Genomic DNA, 6000 nt, shown 5'->3' on the forward strand with positions numbered 1-6000 from the left:
CATTTATGAAATGAGATTTCAGGTTGCAATTGCTCTATATTGTGCACAACAGAGCAATTTAGCTACTCATAAAGTCCAATATTCATTTGTGCCTTTGTTTCTCTTCAGCTGTAATATCCTCATTAAAGTTGTTATAACTTCAATGCATTCAGAGGGCGGTGAACTCTTGAACTCTCTATCCCAGAGGGCAGTGGAAACTCAGTCAAGATTTCTGGATACATAGGAACGAAGGATTATGTGGTTTGGGCATGAGGTGGCAGATGAGTTGTGGTCTTGAGGAATTGCTGTACAGTGTTACAAACACATGGCATGGACACCCTGACACATGAATGAGCTCCCCAATTATTAACTTTGAAAGTAGGAACATATGTACATACATTAATTCCTAGAACTGGCAAAACTAGTTGCCTCTTGGTCACAAGACATTCTGCAGATGTGGCAAATGTGGAATTCCTCACCTCTTTTCTTCCATGGTCCACTGTCCTCTCCTATCAGTTTCCTTCTTCAACAGTTAATCACTTCCACTTTTTACCTCTCAACTTTATACATCATCTCTTCCCTCTCTCCCACATACCTTACCCCTCAACCTGGTCTTACCTATCACCTGTCAGTTTGTACTCTATCCAACATGGGATTGGAGAACTATCTGTGTGTAGGGGGGGGTGGGTGGGAATGAGTTTTTACAGTTGTTGTTTTGTTGCTTGCTGTGTTATGTGCTGTTCTGCTGAGCACCGTGGGCAAGCTATTTGGGGTGCGTGAGCTGGTGGTCGTGTAGCAGCATCCGCACCTGACTTTGAAGTGAATGGTTCGAGATTTAAATCCAGCCGGCACCTTACACACTTTACATCTGTGCTGGGTTGAACACTGAGCTAGTAACTTGACCTTGTAAAAAAACAAAACCAAAAGAAATGGTAAGGTTGTTGCCCGATGCACCACAAGGCACAGAGACAAACAACAACAACCTCGGTACAAGAATATGTAGCAACACTCACGAGCTGCTCCCAGCACAGCCTTAGTTGTGTTGGTTGTTAATGCCAATGCCACATTTACAGACAGACATACTTTATTGATCCTGAGGGAGATCGGGTTTCATTACAGCCGCACCACGAATAGTGAAGAAATATAGCAATATAAAACCATAAATAATTAAATAATAATAAGTTAATCATGCCAAGTGGAAATAAGTCCAGGACAAGCCTATTGACTCAGGTGTCTGACTCTCCGAGGGAGGAGTTGTAAAGTTTGATGGCCACAGGTAGGAATGACTTCCTATGCCGCTCACTGTACGTGTGATAAATAAATAAATTTGCAACTGAAACTGAACCTCCTCTTCCTGCTTATTCTGGCTTCTGTCCTTTGCATTCCTGATGAAGGCTCTTGGCTTGAAATCTCAAATATTTATTTCCCTCCATTGATGCTACCTGACCTGTTGAGTTCCTCCAGTATTTTGTGTGCGTTGCTGTAGTTTCCTCCAGCTCTCCACTTTTAGTCATTGTTCTTTGCTATTGGTCTCATGAGCTTCTGATGCCATTCACTACTACACCGTGGAGGTCTGGTTACCATATCAGGTGATTTTTTTTTGTGGGTTTTTCTGACTTATTGTCAAAATTGACTTACAGATATCCGTAAAACTGACACCGCTTTGTTACCAGTGGAAGACTTGTATTGAGTTTCTCTTAATCCAACATTTAATTAACTTCTTCCCATCAGGCCATAATTATTGACTAAACACAAGATATTCTGTAAGTGCTGGAAATATTGAGCAACACATACAAAATGGTGGAGGAACTCAGCAGGTCAGACAGCATCTATGGAGATGAATAAACAGCACATGCTTTGGGGGCAAAACTCTCCAGGACTGTCATTCATGGTCAGTTGAGACTGTGCATTACTGGACTTATTCGTGTCATTGATATCTGATGCAGCCTTGCCACACAGCTCTAAAGCAATACAGTACAGGTGGTTAGTAGAAGGGAACCAGAGAGGGTTAGTCAGTGGCTAGAGCTAAGGGTCAATACAGTGATTCAAACTGGGGACCCACAAGGTACCGGATTTGGAGGAGTGCATGAATTTCAGAGCCAGAGGAACCTACTGGAGTGCAAGTAGGTTCATGAAAACAAGAATGAATACCTTAAAATGAATGGCAGATGAATTATCTCAGTCTAGCGTTGAAACTCAGGGCATGCTGAGTGAACAAAATTTGATATTAATTATGGTTTGGCAACAGGATTTAGGAGACTTTTTTTGGAGATACAGCATGGTAATAGGCCCTTGCGACTCACAAACTGATGCTGCCTAATTACAAGCATGTGACCAACTAATTTATTAACCCACACATCTTTGGAATGTGGGAGGAAACTGGAGCACCTGGAGGAAACTCACACAGTCAAGGGGAGAACGTAGAAACTCCTTACAGACAGTGACAGGAATTGAACTCAGATCACAGGCATGGTAACAGTACTGTATATGCTAACCGTTACGCTACCATGCCACGTCAGAGAGAAATAATGTTAACTGTATACATGTTGGTGGACACTCAATAGTTACTCTGGTGAACCTGCTGCTTCTGTCGTCGGCAGGATATGAACTTGTGCAGGGAAACCCCCAACCATTTTCTAGTACACCGCTTTAACCACTTGGCCATGACTACCATTACAGGAAGGAAACAATTTAAGCTCCAGCAGACATACAAAATGAATGAATGAGTGAATGAAATTAACTTATTTCGGTCAGTACTAACATAACAAAAAGCATCATTTACAACAATGATTTCATAGGACAAAATTACAACAAAAAAATGTGGAAGGCAGACACATAAATCATTTAAATATCTAAATTTTATTTCTTTTAAACAATAGCAAGTTATATTTAAACCATTGTGATATATACTATTTCTTATCAGAATCAAATTATATAGGATTGCACTTGAAGAATATAACAGCGACATTCAGAAAATCCCATCAGTTTAAGAACAAATTCCCTAAAAGGAATCATATTTCAAGAGTTTGTTCATTTTTTGTTCTATGTGTTTAATTTAAATCGATTTTTATCAAGATTATCACATTTAAAGTACTGCACACCCCTTATGGTTGTAACTGTATGAATATTGAATGAGTTAGAAAATACCCACATATAAATCTCAGGAAAACTTCCCATCGATTTCAGTCTGCAGAGCATGCTGGCTGTCAGCTCAGCTCAGAGGGACCACCTATAAATCCAGGTTCTTCCATCTTTACACTTGGTGGAAATTGGGTAGAGAAAGGGAGTCAAACAGAATAAGCTGAGTTCCCTATAACTGTTCATTAACAGAAGATGATTAATATCATGGTCATAAGAGGAAGACAATTTTATCACAGGAATCCTAAACTTACTGCAAATATTTAAAGTGGCATTCCCACTTGCTTATGGATGGTACTTTATATCCTTAAGTTCAAATATAAAGCTTTATCATTAATTATTGGCTATTTTGGAAGATAGTTCAACATTTGATTATAGATAGGCATTTGATTATGGTGCTTGTAGCAGTTAACAAAGTCTAATTCTTTCACATATTACCAACTCTGAATTTTTCAAAGGTCTCCCACAAATAATCACACTTACCAACACTTCTCATCCTTACTAATATGCATTTCATTAAAATAAGCAGTCATGCCTTACATTGGATATACTGAAGCTGCTTTAAAAGCTATCTAAAAATTATGTATTGTACATATATATTTCCCATTTTTTCAGCTGCAATTCATGAAAATAATGAATGCTGTAGCATTCATTGTGCAAAGAGGTGCCAGAATCAGATAAAGCTTTAACTCTTTCTCAGGATCCATTGCAAACAGACAATCTGAGCTGTCAGTGGTCCTATGTTTTCACCATTCAATTGACCCAGGTTGGGAGGTCAGTTCAACAAAATCTTCATTGTAATTTACTGGCACAGACAACACCATGTGCACCTTGAAGTTAACAAGATTAATTTCCTTATATTCATCTAATTTGCCTTTCAGCTCTGATCGATCTTTCACCGCGTCAGCTCTCTCCTGTCCCCCAGACTTGCGGCAAAAATACAAAGCCCTGTAAAAAATGGAAACATTTGTTACACTTCCATCAGTTAATTTGCGCTCTGCTGTGTATAAAAATGCTCTCCATGTTGTTTTCTTATGGAATTGGACAATAATTTTTCTTTCTGCTGACAATCTTGTTAATTTCTGTCTATGCCATTCAGTTGTTTAATCCTGGAAGTTATGAGTACATGTATAGCAGTCTAACACAGCATAGAATTCACAACTAAATTAAAAGAACGTTAAATACCTATTAGAGTTCATTGCTCCAACGTAATGCCCAAGGGCTATGATGAAAAACAGCAGCATATAATGGATAAATCCAACCATCCTAGTCTGCTTTGAATGTTATCTCTGAGCTACAGCATTCCAGTTGACTTTTGACTACCCCCTGTAAGGGTCTAGTGACACAACAGCTCATGGGCAATTGCCTAGGGCAATGATGTTTGCTTGCCAGTCCTCTGAATGAATAAAGGTTTAAATGGAAGTACTCATTAGATCTTAGAAAGACACTGCGCTGTGATAAAGGAATCAAACATTTAGAAATTTTCCTTGTGAATTTTGGCAATTCTCTACCCTGCTGAATGATTGGCTATTAAATGGGGATCAACCATCTTTTCAGGTTTACAGATCAGGCAAAAAATGTGGATGGGGTACCAAATCTTAACTGATCTTAATGCTTGAGGGACAGTCTCTCACTCCTTCCAGTTGGTACGTCTGCATCATGTAAAATTGATTCAGGTCAATTTGGTGAAATTTCAGATAGTAATTTAAGCCTCAGTAGAAAACCTTCTTTGCAATTTGTTGGCTTCAGCTGCACGGTTCTCCTTGTAATGATGTTTTTTCAGCTGGGCAATCAAGAGTATGAGAATAAGGTAAGAAGATCATGTGGGCATATTCTGGAGATAGTATGGTGCGAGGGCTAACCAGCATACACTGAGTTCTTTCTACATTCCCTTTCTAGCCTTACATTTGATGGATGATCACCTTTGTGAGGGATGCAGAAGTTGGGAGCCTGTATTCATTTTGGAAAAACTCTAAATCCAATTCACAAAATCAGGAAAGGAGGGAAAAGCATACCAATTGCAGGGCTATACTTAAAGTTATTAGCCAGATAACATCTTAAGCAAAAGCTAGAAAATCCCGGCCAGAAGCTGGAGATGGCTGGTGCCAAACAGTCTGGCACCAGGTACTGCAGGAAACAATAGGGGTTTGATTTGTAGTGAGTAGCTGGAATCTTGTACATCATCTCTCTAAGCTTAGGCTGTTATACAATTTAGATTGTGGAATACATTGTCATGTTAGACCCTGTTGCAAGAAGTGACTTTCTTTTGGTATTCAATGCACAATCTTGCTACTTAGATCTAATTCAAAGCAACTAGCTGAAGATAGTAATAATAGATACATCTTATCTCTAAAGCTTTAGCTTCGAGTTTTTATAAATTAGTGCAATAAACTTGTATAGATCTACAAAGAACTGAAGTGCATTTAGATAGGTACATGGAGGGCAGTGGCTTGGATTGTTATGGGCTGAATGCAGGACTGGCTGAGGGCCAGCATGGACCATCTGGGCCAAAGGGCCTATTTCTGTGTTGTGTAACTGTAAGTTGTGTTGTAAAAGATACATGCTGAGGAACACAGGATGTGATTTATATTTCTTTACTTCCCATCAGAACCTTTTTGAACACTATAGAATTAATGAGGTATGCAATAAAATTGTACACAATGGAAGCTGATGAAATATACATTAAACACAAAGAGAAAATTGATATATTGATTGAAATTGGTTCCACTAATTAGCCTCTTCAAAAGCTTGGAATTAAAATGAAACAAAGCAATGGTTCTTACTGCAATTAACAACATGGAAATGATTATAAATGGAATAATTTTGTGCAACCTTATTTTTCATGCACAAACATGCTTAGATTTCCAAAGTAATCCTTCACTC

The sequence above is a fragment of the Hemitrygon akajei genome, chromosome 3 (assembly GCF_048418815.1).
Source record: "Hemitrygon akajei chromosome 3, sHemAka1.3, whole genome shotgun sequence".
Lineage (NCBI taxonomy): Eukaryota > Metazoa > Chordata > Chondrichthyes > Myliobatiformes > Dasyatidae > Hemitrygon > Hemitrygon akajei.